The sequence below is a fragment of the Sturnira hondurensis genome, unplaced genomic scaffold (genome assembly GCF_014824575.4).
Source record: "Sturnira hondurensis isolate 20B ecotype Veracruz unplaced genomic scaffold, ASM1482457v3 Scaffold0003693, whole genome shotgun sequence".
Lineage (NCBI taxonomy): Eukaryota > Metazoa > Chordata > Mammalia > Chiroptera > Phyllostomidae > Sturnira > Sturnira hondurensis.
The window spans coordinates 3,602,930-3,623,366 of record NW_028076324.1 but is presented as its reverse complement, the minus strand read 5'-3'; the positions used below and the strand labels follow the sequence as shown (position 1 = coordinate 3,623,366).

Sequence of the window (20,437 nt, the reverse complement as noted above, 5' to 3'; positions counted from 1 at the left end):
GGCCAGCACTCAGTTGAGGCTAGCAAGGCACCAGAGGCACAAATTGAAGAAGGTCCTGACCCTCAGTGTCACTCAAGTGCAGGGAATGTTCGCGTATGTGCACCTAGTCCCTACAAGGGTGGGAGATGGTCTGCACTTAATGAATTAGGTCAGGGGTTCCAACCTCTGGACCAGGGACCCCTGGTGAGTTGTGTGGACCCTGTGAGCCCTCTGAACTTATACGCAAGCTTTTGAGGACATGCACACCTTTAGCAAAGAATATTTATGGCTTTCATCAGATTCCCAAAACGACTTGCCAACCCCAAAGTGTTTGGAATCACCAAGTCCAATATTTACCAAGGATGGTTTGATGTTATCGCTCAGTGTGTTGTGGACATAAGAAAGTGGAAAGAACTTGGCCATAGGAGTAAGACAAGGCAGCCATGCCTGAGAAATCCTGTAGCACAGAGGTCGGACACCCAGCCCTGGACTGGAACCCAGAGGGCCTGGGTTCAAGTTTCAGTCCTGCCACTTCCTGGGCAAATCACCAAATGTCTTCATGAAATACCAGTAGTTCCACCTCACTTTATATTGGAAGCCTTCCCTACCTCAGGTGGGTTTCTCATGCCCTCAGGTTTGGTTTCTTTATTTGTTGATGACAGCACATTGCAGGGTTATAAGAATTAAAGCCCTGATTCTCAGGTGAGTAGAAACTGAAGAGTCCACAATACTTCCACCTAGATTCCACTCAGTCCTCCATGTGAGAATCAGCCAGAGGAGTCCTTGTGGTTTGAAAAGGCACGGGTCACATTGTAACTTCTGTGACATTTTTATGCACAATATTTATTTTGAAATCTCGAACAAGAGAGTGTGATTTTTAAGTTTCTTGAAAGCAGAAATGAGTTTAATAAGATTGAGAAACCTGAATCAGGCTGTGTTGGGTGCGGCTCATGTATGCAGCTGGTCAGTGTGAGAGACGTACATCTGGACCCTGGTGCTCCAGCGTTCAGAGAACTGCGTTCCAGAACCCAGCTGTGGCTCTCTTTCTTGACTTTCTGGCCTCAATGCCCAAGAGCAAAGCCCAGGGCCTGGTCCCACATAGCCTGGGTCTCCTCTCCTAGCATCTCTCCTGGTGCCCTTCTCCTGGCAACTGGGCCCAGCAGCCCAGCCCCTGAGGACCCTGGTGCCCATCGCATCTCAGAGCTTTTGCCAAACCCTCCTCTTTGCCTAAAATGCCCGTCTCTGTGAGGAGCGCTCCTGTGTCTGCTCAAAAGTCCGGTGCCAAAGTCTCATCCCAGCCAAGTTTTCCTGTAGCTGTTCCTCTCCCTCTGGCCTGGGCACCACCAGGCATGGGGTGTGTCTTCTTCTGCCAGGCCTGGAGGGAGCTGAAGTAGAAAGGAGTTTGAACTTCGTGCCATGTAGACACGGCTCTCCACCCCAGCTCCGCATTTACACCGGGTTGCATCTCCAGTTCCCAGTCACATAAGAGAGTGGGAGCCAGAGAGCAGAGAGCTTCCCTGAGCCCACACAGATCACCAGAGGCCAACTTGGCTCTTGGGTCAGGCCTCTTCGAGCCTCGTCTGTGCCTGTCCATCTACACACCAGGGGGCGCGCCTCTTGAATCTGCCCTTAAGTTCTCCCACCTTCACTTGGCAAACCTAAGGGGACAACAAGGCAATGCTGAATTGGTCTCCTTGCTTTATTCCTTTTATCTTCTGAAGGTCTCACATATTCTTGGGACACTCAGGAATATGTATTTGGTTCATTCGTCATTTCAAAAATAATGTCCTATTTTTGAGCACAGTGATGCTAAGGGGACCTTTGAAATTGTTGACAACAATACCAGCTTCCTGGAAGGGAGGAGAATGGGTTGAGCGAGTTCAGCGTGAATGTGTCCCCACCTCTGGAAGACCACCTGGTGGGCTCAGGGAGCTTGCGGCAGAGAGCAGATCCCTGCAGGGTGGGTAGGAGTCTCAGTCCACAAATAGAACATCTAGTCTGAACATCTCGGTTTGTGCTGTGTAGCAGTAGATAACCCCAGAGAACTGAGAGTGGTCCCCTTTCTCCAGGGCTCAGTCCTTGGGGGATCCCCGGGGCTCAGAACTTTCAGGGTGACCCACTTGGCCTTCATCATTGATCTGCATAAGCTGTTGCAAGGGTGTCTCCAGCCTCTGCCCTGGGTCAAGCCCTCTCTCAGGATGTTCGGGCCACATCGTGGGTGCAGGAACCAGAATGCCCTCCTGTGCCACTCTGGGCCACGGGACTTTCAGTGAGACCCCAGCCCTCGTGTGCCAGGCTGACTCATGGCATTTCTCTTGGTCAGTCTGGTCTAACCCAAGGAAGTTCTCTTGTCTCTACTTTCTGCCTCCCTGTGGCTATGGCTTGAATGGGAGTGAGGAACAAAATAGCAAACTGATAAAAGTAAGAACATCCATTAATATCTCAAAAGACAGGTGTGTGCTCTATCTGCTGACAGAAACAGTGTGTCAGCAACACTGGGTTCATTGCTTTGATAATTTTCCCGACAGAGTGCAAACAGTGTCTTTGTTTACAAACTGAGTCATCAGAGTAGGGGAGCTGGGTGAGCACCTGTGGAATGGGAAGAGGGAAGGGGGAATGGGGCAGGAGCAGGATTAGGGAGGGAGGACAGTGCAGTTGGGGGAAGAATAACAGGGGGTTGTGAAAGAAGAAAGTAGAATGTCCTGCCTTCCTGCCTGTGGCAGACTCCGCCCCCAGGAATGACCCTAGATCTAGCAGGTCTGGCCTGGACCACCTGGATGACGTCGAGATGCGGGTGGGTGCCCAGAGGTCCTGCTGGAGACGGGGGTCTGTCCCTACCCCAGAGGAGGGCAGGTGTGGCTAAAGGAACTTGAAATGGACAAAAAGCCTGGTGACCCCAGTGCAGTTAATACATAAGCAGTTTGAATTTAGGAGTGGCTCATCAAAGAATTCCAGTGGGTAGACCTCTGGGTTCGGGGGAACACAGGGTCCATGTGGAGATAAAGCTGAGAGGGTGCAGACATCACCCTGGCCTGGGAGTGTAGGCGGCTTTAGCAAGACAGGACAGTCCTCACATTAGGGCAGGAGCAGGAGCCTGGAACTGGGAGGGAAAGAAACCAGGAGCACTGGGAAGAGGGTGCCCAGGAGCACGAGGCCATGCCGAGCTAGTCTGTTCCCAAGACTGCATGTCTACAACTGGGCACTGGCCTTGCCATCTTAGCCAGGCGACTTCCTCTCTCTGGGCCTTGTGTTCCAACCCTGCCAAGCAAGGGAGTAGATTAGATGGTCTCCGAACATTCTCTCCAGTCAGATCCTTGGTGGGTCTACTTGCCATGTAAGGCATGTGGTCAAATCTGGAATAGCTGTCAGGACTTGAGTGCCAAGAAGTGTGCCAGGTGCTTTGTGCACATGAGTTCATGTGACTTCCCACGACAGCCTTGTGATGTCACTGGGAACCCAGCCAGGGCTCCAGGCTGGAAGGCCGGCACCCAGATGCAGACTCAGGTCCGTGTGGCTCCCAAACCAGTGCTCTTGCCTCTCCATTTGTTGGTCTATTAATCGCTCACTGTGTGCAGAGCACTGATCAGGGCACCACAGGAAGGCAAGGGAAGGCTGTCACCCAGGACGTGCTTTGAAATCATCCCCAACTTGCAGGCATAAGCATAATGATTGGGTGAAAATGGAAAGCCAGGGATGGAGACACTCAAGATGTGTTTACATGGCATCTGGGAAACCTCTGCCCAAAGAAGCTTCTTCTTGCACATGGCATGATCTCACCTGCAGAAATGACCCCCCAGAGAAGGCCTGCCTAGTCCTAGACTGGGTCAGTGCATGCCAACTTCCCTTACCCTTTTGCGGTGGGCATCACCCCTGTGTACCCACTAGCTCAGGCCTCCTTGCTGTCGCCTTTCACTTCCCCATTGCTCCCACGTCTGTGAACTCTTTGGAATCGGTCATCTGAATTCTCCCTGCCTCGTGGTCCCCTGGCCCTGGAATTGTCAGTCGTTGGTCATTACTTGTGACCCATGTGGAAGCCAGACCGCTGCTAGGCCCTGCAGATGCAGAAACAAGAATTGCTATGAAGTCAGACATGTACATTCATCCTTCCCACCCCAATCAGTCTGTGGAGGGGCTGTCACCCAGGTCCTGCCACACTCTTCGGTGGGGCCATCAGACAAGGGAGCCCCTCCCTCAGGGCCAGAAGCGCCTCGGTGGAGGAACTGAAGGAAGAGGCCTTCCACAGGAATCAGGGCAGCCCCGCCTCTGCTGAGCGCTTTGGGAAGGAAGTGTAGTGTGTGCAGGATGCGGCCAACTGCTGCTCTGTCTGTTCGTGTCCCACACATGCAGGTGCCAGAGCCCACAGCTGAGAGTGAGCGGGTCAGGGGCTTGGCCTGGGGGCAGTGAGCCAGGCTTTGAGGTCAGAGCTGCAGTACCACCTGTGCTGCTTTTACTTAGGGGCCTCTGTACTTAATGACAGGTGTGCTGACTATGATCCTTAGAAAGGTCAAGTGGCCTCCTGATGGATGCAGCTGCCACCCCTCCTGTAGGTTACACTACAGGAAGGTTTTCCTTAATCTTCTCCGGGTGGCCGTGGTGAGCACAGCTAACCGCCCAGCACCCATGGGGACCCCGTGAGCCTCCTGGGTCTGTTTCCAGCATCAGCGAATGGCAGTTGTCCCATCAGGACTGGGTCTGTGGCCCTGGACAGTTCATTTACTTCTGACTCTGTGTGTCAGCCCGTTGTGGATGGTGTGAATCTGAAACTCAGAGGCTCACATAGATCTAGACCTGAAATTCCTTGTGCTGTTTGCAAGAGGCAGTCTCCCCGTCAGCCCAGACTCGGTTGCTGGTTGCCGAGGCCCTAAACTGTGCAGGGCCCCCTGGGAACCTGAGCAGCCACTGGGAACAGTGAAGGCACTCTCACTGTGGGTCTGTGGGGCTCCGACTGCCTCTGCGAGGCCCAGGCTGCCTTTTCGGGGGCAGAGCGAAGAAGATCGAGGCTGCTGAGAGGCAGGGGATGGGCCACAGCCATTTGGAAGAACAGGCTCATTTTGTACGGATTTATCACTGATCTCCTTACTTTAAAACTGTAGAAATTATATAATACCCAAACAGCTTTTTTGAAAACAGATACAAGCCATTAATAATTCCACTAAGCTCATGTTTTCTACCAAAGAGCTGCTTGTCTTGGTTTACATGATGCACTTTTTCACCGCGGGAATCATGAAAGATGGATGACTTCAGAGTCTGCTTTTTTCTCTTTTTCTCCGGCACAGGCCGGGCGTCTCTCCCACAGCTACATGTCTTCGCAGTGACCGTTTTGGAGGCCATGATAATATTTCACTGTGTTAACTCTATTTCACCATTTCAGCGAGGCATTCAGTCACTTCCCTTTTTTAAACACTAGAGAGGACTATGATTAAAAACAAAGGAACAGGTAGCTTGCAAAGAGGCTCTGAACATCAGGATGCAGCTGAAGGCTCTGCTTTCCTGATCCCTTCATGGAATGACAATGACAGAGAGAGAAGAAGAGCTTGTTTTGGGGATGGTATGGGGTGGACTTGAATTGCCTGGTGCTAGTGGCATGAGTTTTCCATCCTCTCTCATCTAGTTCCCTTGTTGTCGGCAACCCTGTGAGCTGGCCAGGGTTACTGGTGTGGTCTTTGGCCAGAGAACAGACTGTCCTCTCCATGAAATGAAATGACTCATAAGGAAACAAAACCCAAGGGTTTGGCCTCATTTGTCCCAAAGTCTAAACCAACATTCTTAATCAGAGGTCCCTGAATCATTGTGCATGGGGAGGGGTCCTGAAACTGTGCTCAAAATTTGACATATATGTGCATGAATGTATTTACTGGGGATGTTGTCTGTAAATGCACCGGATTCTCAAAGCAGGCTGTGGCAGAAAAAATATTTTGGAAAAAAAAAGCATCTCTCTCTCCCTTTTTTTTTTCTCTCTCTCTCCCTTCCTCTCTCTTGATCTGTTCTTCTCTCCTCCCCAACTCTCTTTTGGGAGTCTGGGATTAAAATGAAAGAATCCTAAAGATATGTGTCTACCTACAGAGCTCCATTCCTGACTTGGGGAACATACTATCCCCAACTTAAAGGTGAGGACACTGAGGCTCAGAAGGGCACACAGCTGGCACGTGGGGAGCCTTGGATTTGAACACAAATCTGCCTCACTGTCTCTGTCTCTGTGTGCAAACCCATTGTGCTAAAGTACCTTTCTGTGAGAGAGTCACTTTTATTTTTACTTCTTTAACCAAAGATCATTGCTAATGTGTTAACGAGATTCTGCCACGATTAAGGCCATCCTGGGTTCTTAACTGAAGGAAACGTTAAGACAATTTTTAAACCTTCCCATTGCTCTCCGAGGAGCCAGGCTGACACAGAAATATTTGTGGTTGGCTCACTGTTCTTTCCTGCTACAAGCATTAGCCACAGGAGGTAAACTGTGTTTATCAAACTGAAATGTTATCATTCAAGGCTTAAGGAGACCAAGTGACTTTGAAATTCAAGAGACCAAACCCAACAGTCCCAGGTGGGAGATTTCAACCCACAATTCCCTAAGCACCGTTGGGCCTTCTTAAACATATGTTTTTATTAATAACAAACTCTTTGGCACCAGTAGGTGACTTTGGCTTCCTATATGTGTTTGATTTCCTTCCCTCTTAGTAATGCTTTCCTAAATCTCTTTAAACTCATGCGCTGCTGCATACCTGGAGGCCAAGAAGATAAGGCATAATTCAATTTCTTGTCTCCTGGTTTCCTCAGGAACCTCTGCTAAATTAACCACTCATTCCTACTGAAAACTGGCAGCCTTTCAGAGGCCAGACTTTCTGAAATACGTGAAATAAACATGCAATAAAAGAGCAAATTTTAATTTCATCTTGGGCATCTTAGACGTAATACATTAAACATTAGATCAGTGTGCCTTGTTGGCTCCGGAGTTTTGACTGAAGAACAGTAATCAGGATACAGATTTGGTTTGGGTAACCAGGATACACTGGACGTGGTATGAATGACATCTTTATACCATTGCCTTAGTAAATTCATCTGTTTACTCTCTATGACAGTGGGTTACTGAGGGAGTAGATAAGTAGATATTTATGTTTAGGTTTCCCCCAATGGATTGATCAATTGATCCACTTACTTATTCGTTTATTCAGAAGAAAAAAATTCACTGCAAATCAAATGTTTCAAATGCTGAGATGGGCCCTGAAGATAAAAGGATTAAACATTCCAACAGCTCCTCCCCGTGAGGCACTCAGGAGGAGTCTAATTCAGAGGCAGACTTTAAACAAAGGCCCGAGGTACAGTGACCGGTGTTGTTATAAGTGCCTGGGGCCAGAGGAGCGGGTGACTTCATGGATCCGGGGTGGCAGGAAAGGCGCCCCAGAGCTGATGAGACCTGAACTATGTCTCCATGCAGACTGGTTCTTCCCTCAGACCTAAGGAACGCCACCCAAGAAAACGATGTTAGGTATTTCTTTAGCTCTCTTCCAAAATTTATCATCATTCTTAAGGTAGTCTAATCAACACCATCACTAGCCTGTGAAAATCCTCGCCCCACACACTGCACTGCCCTCGGCCCCTGGCGGCCACGGCGGTGCTCCCGCGGGCATGGGCAGACCGTGTGGAGGGTGGGTGACTCTTCACTTCTTAATTTTATAATTTTGGTCTCAACAGAGATTTCTATATGTCACTTTATAAACTATAAATTACTTAAATGATTTTATTTGATTTTTTTCAGGCAAGCAGGAAACATTTCTAGCTCTATTATATAGATAAAGCAACTGAGGCTCAAAGAGATTGACAAATCTTGCTCCAAATCACGCAGGCTCCTAAATAAATAAATATAATTGTTTCCTCGTGGTTCAAGGTTACTGCTATAATATAACACTGTGCCGTGCTATAATAATAACAACTGACATTTATTGGGTGCTTATTATCTGGTAAGGTACCATTCTAAGTGTTTCATATACATCATCTGATTCAATATAACATCATTCAGAAACTTCATAAAAGATTTTTGGCTTTTTTGCCTTTGCCTCATCTAATAGATAAATTCAAATTATTCATTTTCAAGGTATTCTGGCAACAGAACATGATTATCTTTCTAAAAAATTATTCAAGAAGTCTGAAGCAAGTCTCTCTCAACAAATACATTCTCTTTTTTTGCTCTAAATAGAATATTTATTCTCACGCTTTATCACAATCGACCTAGTCCCTCACCTCCATGCCCACGGCCTGGCTTATCCTGACTGAGACCGCTGATGGCCCTGTGTGGTCGGCTCAGGAACCAGGGCCCTCAAACCCTAAACTGCATGCCCTGGGTTGGGAGGTGGAGATGGCAAAGGCCAGAGAATGAGGCTGAGGGGCAGAGATGAACTCTGGTGCTCCGGGCCTTGAAGAGGCAGAGAGGAAGTTGAGAGGGGAAGACAACCAGAGCATCACTCCTAATAGGACCTCCATGTCACTGCCTCAGGCAGGACTTACTCCCTCTTTCATCCCCATGTCCATCCTCATGTTTTGCAGCTGTGGGCGCAGCCCAGGTTACCACCTACACCCTGCTACTCCTGTACGCCCCCATAAATCTATGGTGGCACCGTGGGCCCACCAAATGTTAGGGCGGGGAGGTCACATGGACTTCATCCACCCAAAGCCCACAGCTTACGTATGAGGAGACAGAAGCAATGAGATGAAGTGACTCACCCAAGTAGCATTGTGAATAATCCAGTGATGCCCTTCAGACATTACGAGATGCTGAAGTGCCTTCTGAATGGCTCAGAACAGGTTGGGAGCGTTTATTAAACTCCATGTTATTTAAACCTGGTCAGCTGGCAGACCAGGCACCGCAGATTGTGTATAAAAACCCTGTATGAACAAGACTGTGGGTAACCAGAGCAGCCCACTCCCCAGACGAGCTGGGTTTCACAGTTCACCGCAACTCAGAGAAGTCTGTGCCTTGAAGAGTGCTTAACTCACTGGCCTGTCTTTGTGGGGACAATATTTGGGATTTTTTAGTAAGTCACAGTAGGTGTGGTATTTTATTACACAAAACCAAATAAAATTTGTAATAAATATCCAGAAGAATTAAAAGCAGGGTCTCAGAAAGAACGATATACACATTTTCATAGTGGCTTTTTCATAATGGCCACAGTTGAGTGAATAAATAATGGATAAAGGAATCATTGCATACACCTGCAATGGAATATTATTCAGCTGTGAAAGAAGAAGGAAATTTGAACACGTAGACGAACCTTGAGGACACTGTGCTAAATGACACAAGCCAGTCACAAAATGACAAATTCCGAGTGATTCCACTTGCATGCAGTATCTATAATAGTCAATTCACAGAGACAGAAAGTAGAATGGCAGTTACCAGAGGGTGGCGGGGTGGAAAATGAATTTTTGTTTAATGGGCACGGAGTTTCAATTTTGCAAACCAAAAATGTTCTAGAGATTGGTTGCACACCACTGTGAAGATACTTAACATTACTAAATTGTGCACTGAAAAAATTAAGATGGTAAATTTTATGTTGAGTGTGTTTTACGAAGATGTAAAATTTTTTACTTTATTTTATTGTTGACATGATTACAGCTATCCCCATTTACCACAGTGTGAATTTTTTTAAAAAAAGAAATAGAATAGAACAGAAGATATTTAAATGGGTTGCTTATGGAAGGATAAGAAATGTTTTGTAAAACTTTTTTTCGTGGCGTGGGTGTGCCTGTGTGCACCCAGGTCTGTTCTATCATGTGATGCGCAGTGTATTTCTTACTGATGATCATACTAAAAAGAAAGAAGAAGGATTTTGGCAAACACTGCAGTGGACGCCTCAGACCGCACAGCACAGCGGGACCTCCCCCAGCTTGTGGTGCAGAGAGCGCTGCTCGGAAGAAGGCTCCTATCTTTCTATTGTTGTCACTTCTCAAGGGACCTGCTTCCTGACCCATTCAGGAAGCACTTGTTAATGTCCATTGAGAGAAAGAGAACCTAGAAGTTCTTGTACATTCTCTAGCTATATCTACTTTCCCAAGAATACTCCATGGATGCAGGAGAGAAGGAAGTAACAAGTATGTAGCACACTCCATGCATGGAAGGGAAGGAAGGGGGGAAGAGGAGGGAGGGAGGGAGGGAGGGAGGGAGGGAGGGAGGGAGGGAGGGAGAAGGGAGAAGGGAAAGAAAGAAGGACCGAAGCAGGTGGGAGTAAAGATGGAGGTGATCTAGATTTCTCAGGCTTGCAGATTTTGTATAAATCCTCTGTAACCTCAGGAAGCTAAGAGACTCCTTGGACGCCTTCTCAGGGCTTCAACAGGAGTCTGGAAATCTCTAGGCTTGTCTGCAGACACAGCAGGGAAAAGCACCTCCTGCTGCTGGGCCATCAGGAGGGCACACCAGGCGGCATCCTGAGGGACTTGTGGCAGGGAACTGCCCTGCAGCTGGGCAGATGCAGACATTCTTTCTGAGACAACTGTAGCGGTGGCAGGAACCTAATAAAAGTGAAAGTGCGGGTGTGTGTTTAATGAAGCAGCTACCATTAACACCTGATTTATAACTTCTGTAAAATGCTGCACATAAAGTGCCTGAGCTCCTCGCTGCAGCTCCCAGATAAGGAGCGTGAGCTCAGTGAAGAAGAGGCAGAGCCCTGACTTCAATACACTCATTGTGCTTTACAATCCCTACTCTCCCTGCGACCCCAGGGAATAGTGGTAACGATAGTTCTGGGCCATGGACTAAAATGACGGTGGGTCTTCATCCTGACTCATCATTAATAACCCTGAAGCTTCGCACCCTGCTGAACCTCCCAGGGCCGCTGCAGGGACCGAATCTGATGATGTGTGCAGTTGCCACTACAGACCATAATTCAGATGGATGCCATATTAGAAGAGGAGCCACCGTCCATTCACTCAAAAGTCCCTGAGTACTTTTACTGCAGGCACTGGAGTTAGGTCCATGGACAAAACAAAGTCTGTCCTTGCCGGGCTCACCTAGCAGTGGGAGAAGACAGGTGCTAAACCAGTGAGTCTGTAGTGTCAGGTGGGGATCAGGACTGTGGAGTAAAAGAAATCAGAGAGAAGAGCCTGGGATGGGTGGGTCTGTGTTGTTGTGAAAGGACAGGAAGGGCCCCGCTGCTGAGCCGGTGGCTTTTGGGCAGAGGCCTGGAGGAGATGAAGGAGCTGCAACATCCAAGGCAGAGTTTCTGGGCAGAGGTAGAGCCAATGCAAATGCCCTGAGGTGAGAGTGTGTTTGCGTGTGTGAGGCCTGGTAAGGAAGCCACTGTGCTGGGGGCAGAGTGGCGGGAGGGAGAGTGGTAGGAGAGGAGAGAGGGTATGAGTCAAGTCTAAGGACTTTGGATTTTCTGTGTGTGTCTGCGTGGTAAATTATACATAATGTACAGTTGACCATTTTAAGTGCACAGCTCAGTGGCATTAAGTACATTCACGTTGTTGTGCAGCCATCACTACCGTCTATTTCCGAAACTTGACCTTTCCCAACTGAAACTCTGTCCCCATTTGTTCTGGGCTGAATTGTGCTCCGCCCCCCACCCCACCCCCGCATTCATAAGTTGCAGTCCTACCCCCTGATACTTCAGAAGGTGACAGTATTTGGAAATAGTCTTTCAAGAAGCAATTAAGTTCAAATGAGGTCATGGTTTTGTAATTCTATCCGACTGTGCTCTTACAAGAAGAGGAGATGAAGGCGCAGACAGGCGCAGAGGGAAGACCTTGTGCGGATGCTGGAGGAGGACAGGCATCTATAAGCCGAGGAGAATGGCCTCAGAGGAAACCAACCCTTCCGACACCTTAGTCTTGGACTTCTAGCCTCCCACCCTGTGAGAAAATAAATTTTTGGTTTTTAAACCACTCAGTCTGTGGTATTTACCATGGCAGCCTGAGTAGGTAAACACATCATTAAACACTAACTCCCTCCTCCAGCCCCTGGCGACCACCATTCTACTGCCTGTTTCTATGAGTCTGACTGTTGTAGACACCTCGCGTGAGTGGAATCATACGGTATTGGTCCTCTCGTGCCCAAGAGCTTTTACTTAGCATAATGCCTTTAAGGGCACCACATTGTAGCCTGTGACACAATGCCCTTCCTTCCTAAGGGTGAATACTGTCCTATTGCTTGGATGCACCATGCTTTGTTTATCCATTCACTCATCGATGGACGCTTGGGTTGCTCCCACCTTTTGGCAGTTGTGAATAGTTCTGTTATGAGCATCAGTGTGCAAACATCTGTGCAGATGGAGTTGTTGGATCACATGACTCTTCTGTTTACTGTCTGAGGAACTTCCACCCAGGCCTCTGGATTTTACACTGAGTGCTGGTGTAGAGCCATTGGGGGTTCTGGGTGGGGGAGTGTCATGGTCTGACCAATATTTCCCAGGATCACAACTGGCTGCCTTGCTGGAAGTAGGCGGGTGGGAGGGCAGATAAAGGAGCGGAAAGAGCCAGGAGGAAGCTGCTACCAGAATCCCAGCTTTGACGGGGACGGCGGCGGCAGCAGCAGGGGAGGTGGCCCAGTTCTGGATGAATGTCAAAGGCAGAGGTGATGGGTTTAGTGATGGTTTGTTTGTGAGAAGTAGGAGGAAAAGTGCAAGGAATTAGAAGGCGCAGTTGCCGTTCGCAGAGGTGGGGGAAGCCTTGAGACTGGCAGTTTGGGGAGCAGACTAGGGACTTGTTCTGGCCATTGGAAGTCTGAGCTGTTTACTAAGTATCTGAGGGGCGGTATCAGTCTCGATGTCAACTGGTTCTCCGAGTCCTGCCAGCCCCTTTCTCGGCTCTTTTCCCATGTGAGTATCATGGGAGTCCCAGCCTCCAAGCACACGAGACCTTTCAGACACAGCTCGGCTCCCAAGGGCTTCCTGCTCATGCGGGTTATGCCTTACCCTCTGAGTCCAGCTGCTCTCTGAGTCCTATCAAGAGAGCGCTTTTCCTGGGCGTGTGGGAGCAGAAAAAGAGCAGCCCCCAATTAAGAAAGCATTTAAGCTCAACAACATAATCACCTTAATTCCAATAATATAAACTAGCTCCTAATTTAAGACTGGACTAATCTATTATTAAATAGAAGCAATACTGTTAACATGAGTAACAAGAACAACTTCTCCCTGCATGAACTTGTATCAGTATGAATGAATCACTGAGAGTTTACAACAAAATAACCTCAACCCAGCAACCAAACGCTTACCAAACAAGTTGATAACCCAACACAGGAGCGCATGTAAGGAAAGGTTAAATGGTGTTAAAGGAACTGGTAGGGCAGGAGACGGTGGTCCAGCTCCTACAGAGCTGGAACTTCTCCCGCTGAGCCCGCTGCTGTGAGGCCAGCGCCCACCTGTGCTGCGGTCAGAGCTCTTGGCCCTGTTACACAGTGGGGTGCTACTCCTCAAGGCCCCCCAAACAGGACCCTGAGTTCAGGGCCCCTCTCAGAGGTGAGAGTGACTTCTGGAAAGCCAGAGAAGTACGTTTCCCAGCTGCAGCCGGGCAGCCCAGCGCTGTGCCGGCAGACATTAGGGGGGCTCCAGGAGGAGTCAGTAAAAACATGTGGGAGCAGGGCATCCTCAGGTGGCTGGTCATCAGTGAATGCCATAGAGGCTGGCCTTACAGAAGGGGAAACTGAGGCTGGGAGAGGGGGAGGGAATGTACAGGGTCCATAGCTTGGTTGACTCAGGTCCACAATCTGCTTCTCATTGTTCTGGGAAAGGGGCAGCCTCCCGACCCCCACCCCAGAGCGGCCCCCTGGCCTCACACAGGCATTGGGAGCCCTTTACACTAAACAAGGCACAGACTTTCAAACTGAGGCTTCAGCTAAGGCCTTAGATGGTGGACGCTCCTGGTGGAGCTTGGCTGTTCAGATTAAACCCCACTTGTAGTTTTTAAAACCTGACCTGTCCAAACCCTGCTGGATACTGGTCTTTGATTCCAAACCCAGACATCCCACAGCGGAGGGGTGAGGTACAGTAGAAGACTGTACTTCTTCAGCAGGACTGAGGGGCATCTCTTTCCCCTATACAGACAGCCCCTATACCCCCAGCTGAAGGTCACTGTCACTGTCATTGCCATATCATCATTTCTGTCCACTCTCCCCATTTCTACTGGAAACACCCTCACCCTGCTACTTCTCACCCCCCCTCCTGCATTGCTCTCCTGCCTAGTGACCCCCTTCTGGGCTCACACCCCACAACCTTCTCCACATAGCAGCCTCGGGGATCTTTTTTAAAAAGGTAAGTCACTCCTGCTTAGACCATCCGATGGTTTAACATGGCATTTTGAAAGAAAGCCCGACTTCTATTTCTGTCTCTATTTGTCCTCACCTCGTCCCCGCTGCCTCCCCATCTCTCCTCTCCAAGCACACTTACCGACCCTCTGGCTCCTAGAAGGTGCCCAGTGTATGTCCTCCTTAGGGCCTTCCCCCGCTGTTCCCCCTGCCCTTCCAGACCTTCACCTGCTTGTCATTCTGACCCCAACTTAAAAATCTCAGCACCTAAGAGAGGCCTTTCCTCTTCACCTGAATAAGCCAGTGCCTCTGTAGTCATTCTCTCACACCACGCTCTGTTTTCTTCACAGTGCTGACCTCTTTTAGAAATTGTTAAACATTTGCTTTGTGTATTCGTTCTTTGGCTGCCCCTCCATGCAGTGCTGTGTTCTCTAGATTTGGGCTGGAGAACTGGAAACTGGTCTGACTCGATCCCCACCATCTGCCCAGCACTCACACAGCCTGGCCCAGGTCTGTCTGTGCTCAAAGCTCTCTGTTGCCGGGAGAAGGAGCCCCTCAAAGGAAGGAAGGAGGCTGCTCAGGCCCAGCCTTCGTACTCGGGGGCCACACTGCCATCAGGAGGGGCTCATGCACGGCTGCTGGCAGCCTTTCTGGAAAGCAGTTTGTCAGTCTGGGTCAGGAATCCTGAAGCAGTTCTGTGGTACTGGTCCAAAGCAACTTTCCTTCAGAGAGCCTAAGCAACAGGGGGAAATATGAAATGTAGGCAGCAATTTATACAGGAATAATAGACAATATTGCGTGTGTGGGTATACATACATATATAGGAGAAACTTTTAAATGTGTTTATTGTAAGTTCAAATGACATAAAAGGACCCATGATATAGTTTTAAGTAAGAGTGTGTACAATAATAATAGCAAATAGGCATTTAGATGCTATTGTGCCAGGCACCAAGTATATGCCACGGACTTGACTTATACTTTGTAATTCTCCCAACAACCTGTGAGGCAGTCATTAGTATTATACTGACCGGGAAAATGAGACTTGAAGAGATCAAGGAAGTTGACAAATGTGACATAGTTTATAAAGTGTAAAACCAGAATTTAAATCCATTTTATTTTATTTTTTTTTATTTTATTTATTTATTTATCTTTAGAGGGGAAGGAGAGGGAGAGAAACATCAATGTATGGTTGCCTTTCGTGCGTCCCCTGCTGGGAGTTGGCCTGCAGGGAACCAGCCTGCAACCCAGGCATGTGCCCTGACTGGGAATCGAACCACGATCCTCTGGTTCGCAGGCCCGTGCTCAGTCCACTGAGCTACACCAGCCAGGGCTAAATCCATTTTAAACCATGCTCCATACTAATTTTAGTTCTGTAGAAAAGTTTAAATGTTCATATCTTCCCCCATCCCACAAAATAAGACTAAGAAGAAATATACCAAAATATTAACAGAGGACGCCTCCAGTATTGGGATTATGAAAATTTTTCTTCTAAACTTTCTATATTGAAATTTTTTCTATAGTGACCACATATTTTCATACAAAGTTTTGAGTTTCATTAAAAAATAAATTGTTACCCAAAAAACTGTAAATGAATAAATATAAAAACTAGAAGAACTTAGGTATCTATGTAGCAAAGTGAACATATCTCAAAACACAATTTCAGGGAAAAAAGAAAAGCGAGTTGAGAAAGGGTATATGCATTCTGTAGCCATTTCGCAAAGCATACAAAGAAAGAGTATATATTGCTTATGGCTTCCTATCCATGTCATAAATGCAAAAAGTCTCACATGGCCGTGGCACCCAGGGACTTCGAGGTCATGATTCCTTCTGGAGACAAAGAGGAGAAAACATGACGCTGAAGCCTCAGCTGTGTCTGTGACATAAAAAGAGAGAGGAAAGAAGAAAAAGAGAGCTGAGTGAGTGGGACAAAAGGTTAGTACCTGATATTAGTGCTGTTCCATTGGTTTCTGTGCTCTCACACTATAAGGTATTCATAACTGACAGTAAAAAAATTTGAACTGGCTTTATATTTCTGTACTTGGGGTGGGGAAGAGATTTCTAAGTATGAACATCAAAGACAAAGATTGGTGAGAAAGATTAATAAACTGTCTCGATGAAGACCTTTGTGTACAATAAATAGCATAAGCAATATTAAAAAGCAAAAGATAAATTGAAAAAATATTTATAATGTACAGGACAAGTTAGCGCACAAACTACATACATAAATCGTACAAAGAGGTTCTAAATGTCATTAAGACAATGACAAACCTCAATGTAAAAAGGAGCAGGGGGTCTGGGCCATTACTTTGTCAGGTTTGACAAACTTATTACAGGTTTGACAAACTTATTACAGGTTTCTTAAGACTAGTCAAAGGTTGAAAATAACTTATTTGACATATGTGGTGGTTACATACATTAGTATTAAGTATTTTCAATAGCAAAGATAATATTGCTTTTAAAATAGTATTTACTTATATAATGTACACTGCACTGTTTACTGAAATAACTACAGCACAATCTGTGTAAATAGCTTAGCCCCCTTTTTTGAAGTGGATATGCATATATCAAAAACTCTGGAAATTCATCACTGAAGTGTTCATAGCTCCTTTCCATTCATGATGAAATTGCAAGTCATTTTTATTTTTTTCTTTGCATTGATCTGACTTTTGGCATGCGTGTATTATTCACTTAACAAAAGTTATGTTAAAATGCAAAAATAGCTTTTTAAATAAATTAATGAGTATAAAAATGATAACTGTTATTATGGAAAGTGCAGGGAAATGCGTACTCAGGTACTGCTGTGTGAAATTCCTAGCGGACAATTTACAAAACCCATCAGCAGACTTAAACAGGGTGTGCTCTTGGGCCTAGCAATTGCACTTCTGGGATTTTCAACCTCAACCAGGATTAACGGGGGACATGAGCAAGGGTAACATACACAAGCAAAGGACATCTTTGCTGCATTATTTTTTGATACTAAAAGAAAATGAAACAACTTGGGTGTGTAACAAAGCAATGGGTAAAATAAATTTGGTGCAGCCTTCTGATAATGCACCCCCAGCCTGACATTCGACGCTCCAGGCAAAACAGGTGACGGGGAGATGGCCACGGTGCACTCCTCTGAAGCAGGTCACAAAACAGGATGCAGACAAGGATCCCCGTTTTGCTTTTTTAAAAAATGGCAATGGAAAGTTACACACCAGGTTGTTAACGGGGGTTTTCTCTGGATGATGGGGTTGTAGGTAATTTTTATCTTCCTCTCTACTTTCCGCATTTCCTGCAACAACAGCAAATTACATGTGTGAAGAGGAAGGTATATTTAATGGGATTCGTGAGGGGGGCTGAGCCCTCCAAGGGCGGCCTGGACACGGAGAGGCAGGCGCTCTGTCACTCGGCTCATCCTTTCTAATGCTGCTCCTGCGCATGCAGCCCATAATTGCGGGGGCAGGGGGGGGCTATTTTCTTTTATTTAAACTTCACATGTTAAAACGGCATTTAAAGGTATTGCGTATTTAAGTGTATTGCTTTGTGTTTAATCCAGACTTCACAGAGGTGTTGTGAAGCAGATATAGAAAGTCCTCCGAACCTTGCTTGTGAACTGCACTCTCCAAAAGCAGCTTTGTTAGTGGTTTCACTTAAACCGAGGGCTTCCAGGCACCGCTTTCTATTTGCAAGTGCATTTGTACAGTCATTTTTATTTATTGTTTATACAACCAGAATCATAGTATTTAAAGCATTCTGCAATTTATTCTCACTGAATGATGATGTATTCTGAACATTTTTCTTTGTTAGGGTTTTTTTATTCCTTTACTAATTTACACGGTGGGGCAAAAGTAGGTTTATAGTTGTATGTGAAACAGAGTTTATTCCTGTATTATTATTTATTAATTATTTTCTGAATGAAAAACTGTAAACCAACTTTTGCCCCACCCTGTATTTATCTACCCTTTCATTTACTGACTTAGGGTTTATTATTACATTATTTATAGATGAATGTAGTTTCTTGAAATGTGGCAGCCCCAAATGCTTCAAACTGAAAAACAAGTTTGCCTTCCCCACCAACACCCCAGAAATAAGCAATGATAATAGTTTTTTTTCAAAATCTCCTTTTTGTTACCTTTATAATTTTAAAGAAAACTAACACTTTTATTTTAAATGTATTCTGGGATGATTGTATTGATTTGTCCTCTGAAAAATGCAGAATTCACTTCCTTACTTTCCTTCTACCTTACCCCCTCTTCCCTAAATTTTTATCAATTTNTTGCCTTCCCCACCAACACCCCAGAAATAAGCAATGATAATATTTTTTTTCAAAATCTCCTTTTTGTTACCTTTATAATTTTAAAGAAAACTAACACTTTTATTTTAAATGTATTCTGGGATGATTGTATTGATTTGTCCTCTGAAAAATGCAGAATTCACTTCCTTACTTTCCTTCTACCTTACCCCCTCTTCCCTAAATTTTTATCAATTTTTATCCTATGAGTGATTGACTTTATAATATAAAATAATATAGTTAACCCTTTATATCTTAGTTTTTTAACCTTGGACAGTATATTGACCCTCCACACACACTTCTTTCAACTTCACATCTTACTTTTCTGTTCTATGACTATTTTTATGTATAATACATTTATTATATTATATGCCCCTAACATTTATATTCTGTTCTGTGCCCATATTCATTTTACTGTACTTCACACTTGAAATTTCAAAGTCTCAAGTTTTATGCTTAAAGACAAACTAAGTGATTGGTTGAAAAAGTTGTGCTATTTCATCCTAAGTTAAATTGGAGGAATTGTGTTCAGTTTCTTATTCCAAAAAAGGAAAAGGTTGTATGAAAGAATCCCTTTCCCCTCTTTAGTGTACATAGTTCAAATCTTTTGTTTTTGTTGTTATGTTTTCTACATCCATGTACATTGGTCTCTTTTGGGCTTTTCAGCTAGCATTACAGAAAGAAAAAAAAACATGATTTTTTTTTGTATGTGGTTGTCCACTTGTTCCACCTCCAAGGTGGAACAAGTTGAAGAGACTGGTTGAAGAGACTGGTTGAAGAGACTTTCCTTTCTCCATTGAATTGCCTCTGCTCTTTGTCAAAAATGATTTGACTGTATCTTTGAGTGTCTATTTGAAGAGACTGGTTGAAGAGACTTTCCTTTCTCCATTGAATTGCCTCTGCTCTTTGTCAAAAATGATTTGACTGTATCTTTGAGGGTCTATTTCTGGGCTCTCTATTCTGTTTCATTGATCTATTTGTCTATTGTTTCTCAATTACTCCAAGCTTCACGAGAAGTAAGTCTCAGAGTCTGGTGGTGTCCGTTCTCTGACTTGGCTCTTCTCCTTCGATTTTGTATTGACTAACCTGGGCTGCTTGCCTCTCTAAACAGACTTTTTCATCAATTTCTTGATAGCCACAAAATAACTTATTGGATTTTGATTGGGATTACATCAAATCTGTAGATGAAGTAGGCAAGAACTAACATCTCAACAATGTTGAGACTTCCTATCAATTACATGGAATGTTCCTCCATTTATTTAGGTCTTCTTTGATTGCTTTCATCAGAGTTTTGTGGTTTTTCTAATATAAATTTTGTACATATTTTGTTAGATTTATGCCTGGGATTTAATTTGTTTGGTGCTTGTAAATGGTGTTGTGTTTTTAGTTCCAAATTCCAATTGTTTATTGCTGGTATATAAGAAAGCAACTGACTTTGATATATTTCAACCTGATAATCTACAATATTTCTATAGTTACATATTAGTTACAGGGTTTTTTTTTTGTTTTTGTTGGTTCTCTGGGATTTTCCAAATAGACAGTCATGTTATCTGTGAATAAAGATAATTTTATTTCCTCCTTCCCAATCTGTATATCATTTATTTCCATTTCTTGTCTTATTTCATTAGCTCACACTTCTCATATGATACTGAGTAAGAGTGGTGAGAGTGGAAATCCTTGCCTGTCTGATATTCTTAGTCATTCACTGCTCCTTTCTAGGATATATCTTGACTCCATATTTCAGGTCATTAATGTGAACTTCAGCCACAGTCTTCTCATTTTTTAATTATGGTTTTAATTTGCATTCCTTTTTTCTAATTATTCTTCTTTCACATCAACTTATTCCTTTTAAATTTAATAATCTATAAAATCTCTCTAAAGATACTAAATAGAGGTTTTTCTTAAAAGTTATTTTCTACAGTCTATCTCTGCTTTCTCTTGAATTATTCTTTGTT

General features: G+C 45.3%; 1 protein-coding gene across 3 annotated transcripts in view; it reads left to right on the top strand.

Moving 5' to 3' along the window:
* BLK (BLK proto-oncogene, Src family tyrosine kinase) overlaps positions 1-20,437 on the top strand; it is a 55,051-nt gene that overhangs the window by 5,716 nt on the left and 28,898 nt on the right. The window contains exon 1 of one of the 3 annotated variants that reach the window (XM_037042175.1): positions 12,311-12,316. The exons of the other annotated variants lie outside the window; for them this stretch is intronic. The gene's annotated coding sequence lies outside the window, so the exon portion shown is untranslated. Of the gene's footprint in view, positions 1-12,310; positions 12,317-20,437 lie in introns of those variants that run through there. 3 annotated transcript variants of the gene reach the window in all.